Consider the following 14,163-nt stretch of genomic DNA (forward strand, 5'->3'; position numbering starts at 1 on the left):
CACACAGGTGTTTTTCCACCCTTCTGCGACCTCTAGCGGCCGGAGTATATAAGCTAGGTGGGTCAAACAAATTGCATCGTTTAGAGGACACTCAGGGCTTCCATTTGCATCATCAATCACCCGCCTACCACCAATAGGGGCGTGGCAATTCACCAAAAAACACTTTGGAATTTAACGTGTCACCCTTTTGCGGCCATTAGCGCCTAAACAGGGTGATCTAAGATGGCGCAAACTATTTGATTCATGTAGCCGCACAGGTGCACGTTAATTAGAGACATCAATCTCAGATATAGGTTGAACAGGTGAGTGGCAATCAACAAAAAAGTGAAAATTTCAAAATTTCTACTTTTTACCTTTTTTGTGTTTCCAGTTAAGGGGGTATATGAGAGGGGGGGATGAAACCAAGTGGATCACGTAGAGGACACTTGGGGCTTCCATTATCACCATCAACCACCTGCCTACCACCAGCAGGAGCGTGGGAATCCTATAGAATGCACCATGAGTCATTTTGCCCTGCACACAGGTGTTTTTCCACCCTTCTGTGACCTCTAGCGGCCGGAGTATATAAGCTAGGTGGGTCAAACAAATTGCATCGTTTAGAGGACACTCAGGGCTTCCATTTGCATCATCAATCACCCGCCTACCACCAATAGGGGCGTGGCAATTCACCAAAAAACACTTTGGAATTTAACGTGTCACCATTTTGCGGCCATTAGCGCCTAAACAGGGTGATCTAAGATGGCGCAAACTATTTGATTCATGTAGCCGCACAGGTGCACGTTAATTAGAGACATCAATCTCAGATATAGGTTGAACAGGTGAGTGGCAATCAACAAAAAAGTGAAAATTTCAAAATTTCTACTTTTTACCTTTTTTGTGTTTCCAGTTAAGGGGGTATATGAGAGGGGGGGATGAAACCAAGTGGATCACCTAGAGGACACTCGGGGCTTCCATTATCACCATCAACCACCTGCCTACCACCAGCAGGAGCGTGGGAATCCTATAGAATGCACCATGAGTCATTTTGCCCTGCACACAGGTGTTTTTCCACCCTTCTGCGACCTCTAGCGGCCGGAGTATATAAGCTAGGTGGGTCAAACAAATTGCATCGTTTAGAGGACACTCAGGGCTTCCATTTGCATCATCAATCACCCGCCTACCACCAATAGGGGCGTGGCAATTCACCAAAAAACACTTTGGAATTTAACGTGTCACCATTTTGCGGCCATTAGCGCCTAAACAGGGTGATCTAAGATGGCGCAAACTATTTGATTCATGTAGCCGCACAGGTGCACGTTAATTAGAGACATCAATCTCAGATATAGGTTGAACAGGTGAGTGGCAATCAACAAAAAAGTGAAAATTTCAAAATTTCTACTTTTTACCTTTTTTGTGTTTCCAGTTAAGGGGGTATATGAGAGGGGGGGATGAAACCAAGTGGATCACCTAGAGGACACTCGGGGCTTCCATTATCACCATCAACCACCTGCCTACCACCAGCAGGAGCGTGGGAATCCTATAGAATGCACCATGAGTCATTTTGCCCTGCACACAGGTGTTTTTCCACCCTTCTGCGACCTCTAGCGGCCGGAGTATATAAGCTAGGTGGGTCAAACAAATTGCATCGTTTAGAGGACACTCAGGGCTTCCATTTGCATCATCAATCACCCGCCTACCACCAATAGGGGCGTGGCAATTCACCAAAAAACACTTTGGAATTTAACGTGTCACCCTTTTGCGGCCATTAGCGCCTAAACAGGGTGATCTAAGATGGCGCAAACTATTTGATTCATGTAGCCGCACAGGTGCACGTTAATTAGAGACATCAATCTACTAGGGCGCTCCGTTTACGCCTTACTTCGTAAGGCGCAAACTGCGCTAGTTTTTTCAACCTCTAGCTAATTCTTCTTTGGAACGCACATTGTATATATTTCTTCTGTGCGTGTGTATGTCACTGAACTCCTCCTAGACGGCTGGACCGATTTTGATGAAATTTTTTGTGTAAGTTCAAGGGACGTCGAGGATGGCTTAGATTCACAATTCGATCAACTAGATAATGTTTTAACAATGAATTTATTTATTATTTAAATTGTTGTTGATGTTAGAACGTTTTACATAGAATTTCGGCAGACTACGCTGCAGTTGTGTCAGATATTCAAAAGTTAAAGATTTAAAAATTCATCACTTTCGCTGTAAGAGTTGGCGTTATAAATTAGCGCCATCTGTACTTTATCTCTTTAACTTGATATTGAAACAGATAAAAATCATATGCTCTTAGTACTCCTAGACTTTCTATTATTCTATTGTTATTTTCGTTGTCATCTTATGATGTTTTACATTAGGGGGGGAGAGGGTTGAATCATGTTTGAAGTGTGTCTAAAAAACGATACTTTTTGAGTGAGATTTATAACAACCAACCTAACCTAAAAATTTATTTGTGTAGTTCATTAACTTCATAATAAATTTTTTAAATTGTTTTTACTATTCATGTTTTAAATGAAAAAAACTATTAAAAAACTAGAAAAAAATTCTATTAAAAATCATTTAATTTAAAAAAAATTATTCATTTTCCAAATTAAGAAGCAAGAAAATAAAATTACCCGTTTTTCATCTAAGATTTGTAACAATAAATCGTTTTCGGTGATAATTAAAAATTTTATTTTCAATAAATAACTCATATTCGTTGTGGATTACTCGGTTTATTTTGTATACATTTTTAATTAAATTTACACATGGGTTTGTTAACAACCACCCTAATCTAAAAATTATTTTTATAGTTTATTGATTCCATAACGCATAAATCTTTTTTGTTAATTATTTAAAATTTCATTCTCAATAAAAAAACTCACATTCGTTGCGTATTATATTACAGTATTTTTTTTATATATATATATATTTGATTCATGTAGCCGCACAGGTGCACGTTAATTAGAGACATCAATCTCAGATATAGGTTGAACAGGTGAGTGGCAATCAACAAAAAAGTGAAAATTTCAAAATTTCTACTTTTTACCTTTTTTGTGTTTCCAGTTAAGGGGGTATATGAGAGGGGGGGATGAAACCAAGTGGATCACCTAGAGGACACTCGGGGCTTCCATTATCACCATCAACCACCTGCCTACCACCAGCAGGAGCGTGGGAATCCTATAGAATGCACCATGAGTCATTTTGCCCTGCACACAGGTGTTTTTCCACCCTTCTGCGACCTCTAGCGGCCGGAGTATATAAGCTAGGTGGGTCAAACAAATTGCATCGTTTAGAGGACACTCAGGGCTTCCATTTGCATCATCAATCACCCGCCTACCACCAATAGGGGCGTGGCAATTCACCAAAAAACACTTTGGAATTTAACGTGTCACCATTTTGCGGCCATTAGCGCCTAAACAGGGTGATCTAAGATGGCGCAAACTATTTGATTCATGTAGCCGCACAGGTGCACGTTAATTAGAGACATCAATCTCAGATATAGGTTGAACAGGTGAGTGGCAATCAACAAAAAAGTGAAAATTTCAAAATTTCTACTTTTTACCTTTTTTGTGTTTCCAGTTAAGGGGGTATATGAGAGGGGGGGATGAAACCAAGTGGATCACCTAGAGGACACTCGGGGCTTCCATTATCACCATCAACCACCTGCCTACCACCAGCAGGAGCGTGGGAATCCTATAGAATGCACCATGAGTCATTTTGCCCTGCACACAGGTGTTTTTCCACCCTTCTGCGACCTCTAGCGGCCGGAGTATATAAGCTAGGTGGGTCAAACAAATTGCATCGTTTAGAGGACACTCAGGGCTTCCATTTGCATCATCAATCACCCGCCTACCACCAATAGGGGCGTGGCAATTCACCAAAAAACACTTTGGAATTTAACGTGTCACCCTTTTGCGGCCATTAGCGCCTAAACAGGGTGATCTAAGATGGCGCAAACTATTTGATTCATGTAGCCGCACAGGTGCACGTTAATTAGAGACATCAATCTCAGATATAGGTTGAACAGGTGAGTGGCAATCAACAAAAAAGTGAAAATTTCAAAATTTCTACTTTTTACCTTTTTTGTGTTTCCAGTTAAGGGGGTATATGAGAGGGGGGGATGAAACCAAGTGGATCACCTAGAGGACACTCGGGGCTTCCATTATCACCATCAACCACCTGCCTACCACCAGCAGGAGCGTGGGAATCCTATAGAATGCACCATGAGTCATTTTGCCCTGCACACAGGTGTTTTTCCACCCTTCTGCGACCTCTAGCGGCCGGAGTATATAAGCTAGGTGGGTCAAACAAATTGCATCGTTTAGAGGACACTCAGGGCTTCCATTTGCATCATCAATCACCCGCCTACCACCAATAGGGGCGTGGCAATTCACCAAAAAACACTTTGGAATTTAACGTGTCACCATTTTGCGGCCATTAGCGCCTAAACAGGGTGATCTAAGATGGCGCAAACTATTTGATTCATGTAGCCGCACAGGTGCACGTTAATTAGAGACATCAATCTCAGATATAGGTTGAACAGGTGAGTGGCAATCAACAAAAAAGTGAAAATTTCAAAATTTCTACTTTTTACCTTTTTTGTGTTTCCAGTTAAGGGGGTATATGAGAGGGGGGGATGAAACCAAATGGATCACCTAGAGGACACTCGGGGCTTCCATTATCACCATCAACCACCTGCCTACCACCAGCAGGAGCGTGGGAATCCTATAGAATGCACCATGAGTCATTTTGCCCTGCACACAGGTGTTTTTCCACCCTTCTGCGACCTCTAGCGGCCGGAGTATATAAGCTAGGTGGGTCAAACAAATTGCATCGTTTAGAGGACACTCAGGGCTTCCATTTGCATCATCAATCACCCGCCTACCACCAATAGGGGCGTGGCAATTCACCAAAAAACACTTTGGAATTTAACGTGTCACCCTTTTGCGGCCATTAGCGCCTAAACAGGGTGATCTAAGATGGCGCAAACTATTTGATTCATGTAGCCGCACAGGTGCACGTTAATTAGAGACATCAATCTACTAGGGCGCTCCGTTTACGCCTTACTTCGTAAGGCGCAAACTGCGCTAGTTTTTTCAACCTCTAGCTAATTCTTCTTTGGAACGCACATTGTATATATTTCTTCTGTGCGTGTGTATGTCACTGAACTCCTCCTAGACGGCTGGACCGATTTTGATGAAATTTTTTGTGTAAGTTCAAGGGACGTCGAGGATGGCTTAGATTCACAATTCGATCAACTAGATAATGTTTTAACAATGAATTTATTTATTATTTAAATTGTTGTTGATGTTAGAACGTTTTACATAGAATTTCGGCAGACTACGCTGCAGTTGTGTCAGATATTCAAAAGTTAAAGATTTAAAAATTCATCACTTTCGCTGTAAGAGTTGGCGTTATAAATTAGCGCCATCTGTACTTTATCTCTTTAACTTGATATTGAAACAGATAAAAATCATATGCTCTTAGTACTCCTAGACTTTCTATTATTCTATTGTTATTTTCGTTGTCATCTTATGATGTTTTACATTAGGGGGGGAGAGGGTTGAATCATGTTTGAAGTGTGTCTAAAAAACGATACTTTTTGAGTGAGATTTATAACAACCAACCTAACCTAAAAATTTATTTGTGTAGTTCATTAACTTCATAATAAATTTTTTAAATTGTTTTTACTATTCATGTTTTAAATGAAAAAAACTATTAAAAAACTAGAAAAAAATTCTATTAAAAATCATTTAATTTAAAAAAAATTATTCATTTTCCAAATTAAGAAGCAAGAAAATAAAATTACCCGTTTTTCATCTAAGATTTGTAACAATAAATCGTTTTCGGTGATAATTAAAAATTTTATTTTCAATAAATAACTCATATTCGTTGTGGATTACTCGGTTTATTTTGTATACATTTTTAATTAAATTTACACATGGGTTTGTTAACAACCACCCTAATCTAAAAATTATTTTTATAGTTTATTGATTCCATAACGCATAAATCTTTTTTGTTAATTATTTAAAATTTCATTCTCAATAAAAAAACTCACATTCGTTGCGTATTATATTACAGTATTTTTTTTATATATATATATATTTGATTCATGTAGCCGCACAGGTGCACGTTAATTAGAGACATCAATCTCAGATATAGGTTGAACAGGTGAGTGGCAATCAACAAAAAAGTGAAAATTTCAAAATTTCTACTTTTTACCTTTTTTGTGTTTCCAGTTAAGGGGGTATATGAGAGGGGGGGATGAAACCAAGTGGATCACCTAGAGGACACTCGGGGCTTCCATTATCACCATCAACCACCTGCCTACCACCAGCAGGAGCGTGGGAATCCTATAGAATGCACCATGAGTCATTTTGCCCTGCACACAGGTGTTTTTCCACCCTTCTGCGACCTCTAGCGGCCGGAGTATATAAGCTAGGTGGGTCAAACAAATTGCATCGTTTAGAGGACACTCAGGGCTTCCATTTGCATCATCAATCACCCGCCTACCACCAATAGGGGCGTGGCAATTCACCAAAAAACACTTTGGAATTTAACGTGTCACCCTTTTGCGGCCATTAGCGCCTAAACAGGGTGATCTAAGATGGCGCAAACTATTTGATTCATGTAGCCGCACAGGTGCACGTTAATTAGAGACATCAATCTCAGATATAGGTTGAACAGGTGAGTGGCAATCAACAAAAAAGTGAAAATTTCAAAATTTCTACTTTTTACCTTTTTTGTGTTTCCAGTTAAGGGGGTATATGAGAGGGGGGGATGAAACCAAGTGGATCACCTAGAGGACACTCGGGGCTTCCATTATCACCATCAACCACCTGCCTACCACCAGCAGGAGCGTGGGAATCCTATAGAATGCACCATGAGTCATTTTGCCCTGCACACAGGTGTTTTTCCACCCTTCTGCGACCTCTAGCGGCCGGAGTATATAAGCTAGGTGGGTCAAACAAATTGCATCGTTTAGAGGACACTCAGGGCTTCCATTTGCATCATCAATCACCCGCCTACCACCAATAGGGGCGTGGCAATTCACCAAAAAACACTTTGGAATTTAACGTGTCACCATTTTGCGGCCATTAGCGCCTAAACAGGGTGATCTAAGATGGCGCAAACTATTTGATTCATGTAGCCGCACAGGTGCACGTTAATTAGAGACATCAATCTCAGATATAGGTTGAACAGGTGAGTGGCAATCAACAAAAAAGTGAAAATTTCAAAATTTCTACTTTTTACCTTTTTTGTGTTTCCAGTTAAGGGGGTATATGAGAGGGGGGGATGAAACCAAATGGATCACCTAGAGGACACTCGGGGCTTCCATTATCACCATCAACCACCTGCCTACCACCAGCAGGAGCGTGGGAATCCTATAGAATGCACCATGAGTCATTTTGCCCTGCACACAGGTGTTTTTCCACCCTTCTGCGACCTCTAGCGGCCGGAGTATATAAGCTAGGTGGGTCAAACAAATTGCATCGTTTAGAGGACACTCAGGGCTTCCATTTGCATCATCAATCACCCGCCTACCACCAATAGGGGCGTGGCAATTCACCAAAAAACACTTTGGAATTTAACGTGTCACCCTTTTGCGGCCATTAGCGCCTAAACAGGGTGATCTAAGATGGCGCAAACTATTTGATTCATGTAGCCGCACAGGTGCACGTTAATTAGAGACATCAATCTACTAGGGCGCTCCGTTTACGCCTTACTTCGTAAGGCGCAAACTGCGCTAGTTTTTTCAACCTCTAGCTAATTCTTCTTTGGAACGCACATTGTATATATTTCTTCTGTGCGTGTGTATGTCACTGAACTCCTCCTAGACGGCTGGACCGATTTTGATGAAATTTTTTGTGTAAGTTCAAGGGACGTCGAGGATGGCTTAGATTCACAATTCGATCAACTAGATAATGTTTTAACAATGAATTTATTTATTATTTAAATTGTTGTTGATGTTAGAACGTTTTACATAGAATTTCGGCAGACTACGCTGCAGTTGTGTCAGATATTCAAAAGTTAAAGATTTAAAAATTCATCACTTTCGCTGTAAGAGTTGGCGTTATAAATTAGCGCCATCTGTACTTTATCTCTTTAACTTGATATTGAAACAGATAAAAATCATATGCTCTTAGTACTCCTAGACTTTCTATTATTCTATTGTTATTTTCGTTGTCATCTTATGATGTTTTACATTAGGGGGGGAGAGGGTTGAATCATGTTTGAAGTGTGTCTAAAAAACGATACTTTTTGAGTGAGATTTATAACAACCAACCTAACCTAAAAATTTATTTGTGTAGTTCATTAACTTCATAATAAATTTTTTAAATTGTTTTTACTATTCATGTTTTAAATGAAAAAAACTATTAAAAAACTAGAAAAAAATTCTATTAAAAATCATTTAATTTAAAAAAAATTATTCATTTTCCAAATTAAGAAGCAAGAAAATAAAATTACCCGTTTTTCATCTAAGATTTGTAACAATAAATCGTTTTCGGTGATAATTAAAAATTTTATTTTCAATAAATAACTCATATTCGTTGTGGATTACTCGGTTTATTTTGTATACATTTTTAATTAAATTTACACATGGGTTTGTTAACAACCACCCTAATCTAAAAATTATTTTTATAGTTTATTGATTCCATAACGCATAAATCTTTTTTGTTAATTATTTAAAATTTCATTCTCAATAAAAAAACTCACATTCGTTGCGTATTATATTACAGTATTTTTTTTATATATATATATATTTGATTCATGTAGCCGCACAGGTGCACGTTAATTAGAGACATCAATCTCAGATATAGGTTGAACAGGTGAGTGGCAATCAACAAAAAAGTGAAAATTTCAAAATTTCTACTTTTTACCTTTTTTGTGTTTCCAGTTAAGGGGGTATATGAGAGGGGGGGATGAAACCAAGTGGATCACCTAGAGGACACTCGGGGCTTCCATTATCACCATCAACCACCTGCCTACCACCAGCAGGAGCGTGGGAATCCTATAGAATGCACCATGAGTCATTTTGCCCTGCACACAGGTGTTTTTCCACCCTTCTGCGACCTCTAGCGGCCGGAGTATATAAGCTAGGTGGGTCAAACAAATTGCATCGTTTAGAGGACACTCAGGGCTTCCATTTGCATCATCAATCACCCGCCTACCACCAATAGGGGCGTGGCAATTCACCAAAAAACACTTTGGAATTTAACGTGTCACCCTTTTGCGGCCATTAGCGCCTAAACAGGGTGATCTAAGATGGCGCAAACTATTTGATTCATGTAGCCGCACAGGTGCACGTTAATTAGAGACATCAATCTCAGATATAGGTTGAACAGGTGAGTGGCAATCAACAAAAAAGTGAAAATTTCAAAATTTCTACTTTTTACCTTTTTTGTGTTTCCAGTTAAGGGGGTATATGAGAGGGGGGGATGAAACCAAATGGATCACCTAGAGGACACTCGGGGCTTCCATTATCACCATCAACCACCTGCCTACCACCAGCAGGAGCGTGGGAATCCTATAGAATGCACCATGAGTCATTTTGCCCTGCACACAGGTGTTTTTCCACCCTTCTGCGACCTCTAGCGGCCGGAGTATATAAGCTAGGTGGGTCAAACAAATTGCATCGTTTAGAGGACACTCAGGGCTTCCATTTGCATCATCAATCACCCGCCTACCACCAATAGGGGCGTGGCAATTCACCAAAAAACACTTTGGAATTTAACGTGTCACCCTTTTGCGGCCATTAGCGCCTAAACAGGGTGATCTAAGATGGCGCAAACTATTTGATTCATGTAGCCGCACAGGTGCACGTTAATTAGAGACATCAATCTACTAGGGCGCTCCGTTTACGCCTTACTTCGTAAGGCGCAAACTGCGCTAGTTTTTTCAACCTCTAGCTAATTCTTCTTTGGAACGCACATTGTATATATTTCTTCTGTGCGTGTGTATGTCACTGAACTCCTCCTAGACGGCTGGACCGATTTTGATGAAATTTTTTGTGTAAGTTCAAGGGACGTCGAGGATGGCTTAGATTCACAATTCGATCAACTAGATAATGTTTTAACAATGAATTTATTTATTATTTAAATTGTTGTTGATGTTAGAACGTTTTACATAGAATTTCGGCAGACTACGCTGCAGTTGTGTCAGATATTCAAAAGTTAAAGATTTAAAAATTCATCACTTTCGCTGTAAGAGTTGGCGTTATAAATTAGCGCCATCTGTACTTTATCTCTTTAACTTGATATTGAAACAGATAAAAATCATATGCTCTTAGTACTCCTAGACTTTCTATTATTCTATTGTTATTTTCGTTGTCATCTTATGATGTTTTACATTAGGGGGGGAGAGGGTTGAATCATGTTTGAAGTGTGTCTAAAAAACGATACTTTTTGAGTGAGATTTATAACAACCAACCTAACCTAAAAATTTATTTGTGTAGTTCATTAACTTCATAATAAATTTTTTAAATTGTTTTTACTATTCATGTTTTAAATGAAAAAAACTATTAAAAAACTAGAAAAAAATTCTATTAAAAATCATTTAATTTAAAAAAAATTATTCATTTTCCAAATTAAGAAGCAAGAAAATAAAATTACCCGTTTTTCATCTAAGATTTGTAACAATAAATCGTTTTCGGTGATAATTAAAAATTTTATTTTCAATAAATAACTCATATTCGTTGTGGATTACTCGGTTTATTTTGTATACATTTTTAATTAAATTTACACATGGGTTTGTTAACAACCACCCTAATCTAAAAATTATTTTTATAGTTTATTGATTCCATAACGCATAAATCTTTTTTGTTAATTATTTAAAATTTCATTCTCAATAAAAAAACTCACATTCGTTGCGTATTATATTACAGTATTTTTTTTATATATATATATATTTGATTCATGTAGCCGCACAGGTGCACGTTAATTAGAGACATCAATCTCAGATATAGGTTGAACAGGTGAGTGGCAATCAACAAAAAAGTGAAAATTTCAAAATTTCTACTTTTTACCTTTTTTGTGTTTCCAGTTAAGGGGGTATATGAGAGGGGGGGATGAAACCAAGTGGATCACCTAGAGGACACTCGGGGCTTCCATTATCACCATCAACCACCTGCCTACCACCAGCAGGAGCGTGGGAATCCTATAGAATGCACCATGAGTCATTTTGCCCTGCACACAGGTGTTTTTCCACCCTTCTGCGACCTCTAGCGGCCGGAGTATATAAGCTAGGTGGGTCAAACAAATTGCATCGTTTAGAGGACACTCAGGGCTTCCATTTGCATCATCAATCACCCGCCTACCACCAATAGGGGCGTGGCAATTCACCAAAAAACACTTTGGAATTTAACGTGTCACCCTTTTGCGGCCATTAGCGCCTAAACAGGGTGATATAAGATGGCGCAAACTATTTGATTCATGTAGCCGCACAGGTGCACGTTAATTAGAGACATCAATCTCAGATATAGGTGGAACAGGTGAGTGGCAATCAACAAAAAAGTGAAAATTTCAAAATTTCTACTTTTTACCTTTTTTGTGTTTCCAGTTAAGGGGGTATATGAGAGGGGGGGATGAAACCAAGTGGATCACCTAGAGGACACTCGGGGCTTCCATTATCACCATCAACCACCTGCCTACCACCAGCAGGAGCGTGGGAATCCTATAGAATGCACCATGAGTCATTTTGCCCTGCACACAGGTGTTTTTCCACCCTTCTGCGACCTCTAGCGGCCGGAGTATATAAGCTAGGTGGGTCAAACAAATTGCATCGTTTAGAGGACACTCAGGGCTTCCATTTGCATCATCAATCACCCGCCTACCACCAATAGGGGCGTGGCAATTCACCAAAAAACACTTTGGAATTTAACGTGTCACCATTTTGCGGCCATTAGCGCCTAAACAGGGTGATCTAAGATGGCGCAAACTATTTGATTCATGTAGCCGCACAGGTGCACGTTAATTAGAGACATCAATCTCAGATATAGGTTGAACAGGTGAGTGGCAATCAACAAAAAAGTGAAAATTTCAAAATTTCTACTTTTTACCTTTTTTGTGTTTCCAGTTAAGGGGGTATATGAGAGGGGGGGATGAAACCAAATGGATCACCTAGAGGACACTCGGGGCTTCCATTATCACCATCAACCACCTGCCTACCACCAGCAGGAGCGTGGGAATCCTATAGAATGCACCATGAGTCATTTTGCCCTGCACACAGGTGTTTTTCCACCCTTCTGCGACCTCTAGCGGCCGGAGTATATAAGCTAGGTGGGTCAAACAAATTGCATCGTTTAGAGGACACTCAGGGCTTCCATTTGCATCATCAATCACCCGCCTACCACCAATAGGGGCGTGGCAATTCACCAAAAAACACTTTGGAATTTAACGTGTCACCCTTTTGCGGCCATTAGCGCCTAAACAGGGTGATCTAAGATGGCGCAAACTATTTGATTCATGTAGCCGCACAGGTGCACGTTAATTAGAGACATCAATCTACTAGGGCGCTCCGTTTACGCCTTACTTCGTAAGGCGCAAACTGCGCTAGTTTTTTCAACCTCTAGCTAATTCTTCTTTGGAACGCACATTGTATATATTTCTTCTGTGCGTGTGTATGTCACTGAACTCCTCCTAGACGGCTGGACCGATTTTGATGAAATTTTTTGTGTAAGTTCAAGGGACGTCGAGGATGGCTTAGATTCACAATTCGATCAACTAGATAATGTTTTAACAATGAATTTATTTATTATTTAAATTGTTGTTGATGTTAGAACGTTTTACATAGAATTTCGGCAGACTACGCTGCAGTTGTGTCAGATATTCAAAAGTTAAAGATTTAAAAATTCATCACTTTCGCTGTAAGAGTTGGCGTTATAAATTAGCGCCATCTGTACTTTATCTCTTTAACTTGATATTGAAACAGATAAAAATCATATGCTCTTAGTACTCCTAGACTTTCTATTATTCTATTTTTATTTTCGTTGTCATCTTATGATGTTTTACATTAGGGGGGGAGAGGGTTGAATCATGTTTGAAGTGTGTCTAAAAAACGATACTTTTTGAGTGAGATTTATAACAACCAACCTAACCTAAAAATTTATTTGTGTAGTTCATTAACTTCATAATAAATTTTTTAAATTGTTTTTACTATTCATGTTTTAAATGAAAAAAACTATTAAAAAACTAGAAAAAAATTCTATTAAAAATCATTTAATTTAAAAAAAATTATTCATTTTCCAAATTAAGAAGCAAGAAAATAAAATTACCCGTTTTTCATCTAAGATTTGTAACAATAAATCGTTTTCGGTAATAATTAAAAATTTTATTTTCAATAAATAACTCATATTCGTTGTGGATTACTCGGTTTATTTTGTATACATTTTTAATTAAATTTACACATGGGTTTGTTAACAACCACCCTAATCTAAAAATTATTTTTATAGTTTATTGATTCCATAACGCATAAATCTTTTTTGTTAATTATTTAAAATTTCATTCTCAATAAAAAAACTCACATTCGTTGCGTATTATATTACAGTATTTTTTATATATATATATATATTTGATTCATGTAGCCGCACAGGTGCACGTTAATTAGAGACATCAATCTCAGATATAGGTTGAACAGGTGAGTGGCAATCAACAAAAAAGTGAAAATTTCAAAATTTCTACTTTTTACCTTTTTTGTGTTTCCAGTTAAGGGGGTATATGAGAGGGGGGGATGAAACCAAGTGGATCACCTAGAGGACACTCGGGGCTTCCATTATCACCATCAACCACCTGCCTACCACCAGCAGGAGCGTGGGAATCCTATAGAATGCACCATGAGTCATTTTGCCCTGCACACAGGTGTTTTTCCACCCTTCTGCGACCTCTAGCGGCCGGAGTATATAAGCTAGGTGGGTCAAACAAATTGCATCGTTTAGAGGACACTCAGGGCTTCCATTTGCATCATCAATCACCCGCCTACCACCAATAGGGGCGTGGCAATTCACCAAAAAACACTTTGGAATTTAACGTGTCACCATTTTGCGGCCATTAGCGCCTAAACAGGGTGATCTAAGATGGCGCAAACTATTTGATTCATGTAGCCGCACAGGTGCACGTTAATTAGAGACATCAATCTCAGATATAGGTTGAACAGGTGAGTGGCAATCAACAAAAAAGTGAAAATTTCAAAATTTCTACT

The sequence above is a fragment of the Bactrocera oleae genome, chromosome X (genome assembly GCF_042242935.1).
Source record: "Bactrocera oleae isolate idBacOlea1 chromosome X, idBacOlea1, whole genome shotgun sequence".
Lineage (NCBI taxonomy): Eukaryota > Metazoa > Arthropoda > Insecta > Diptera > Tephritidae > Bactrocera > Bactrocera oleae.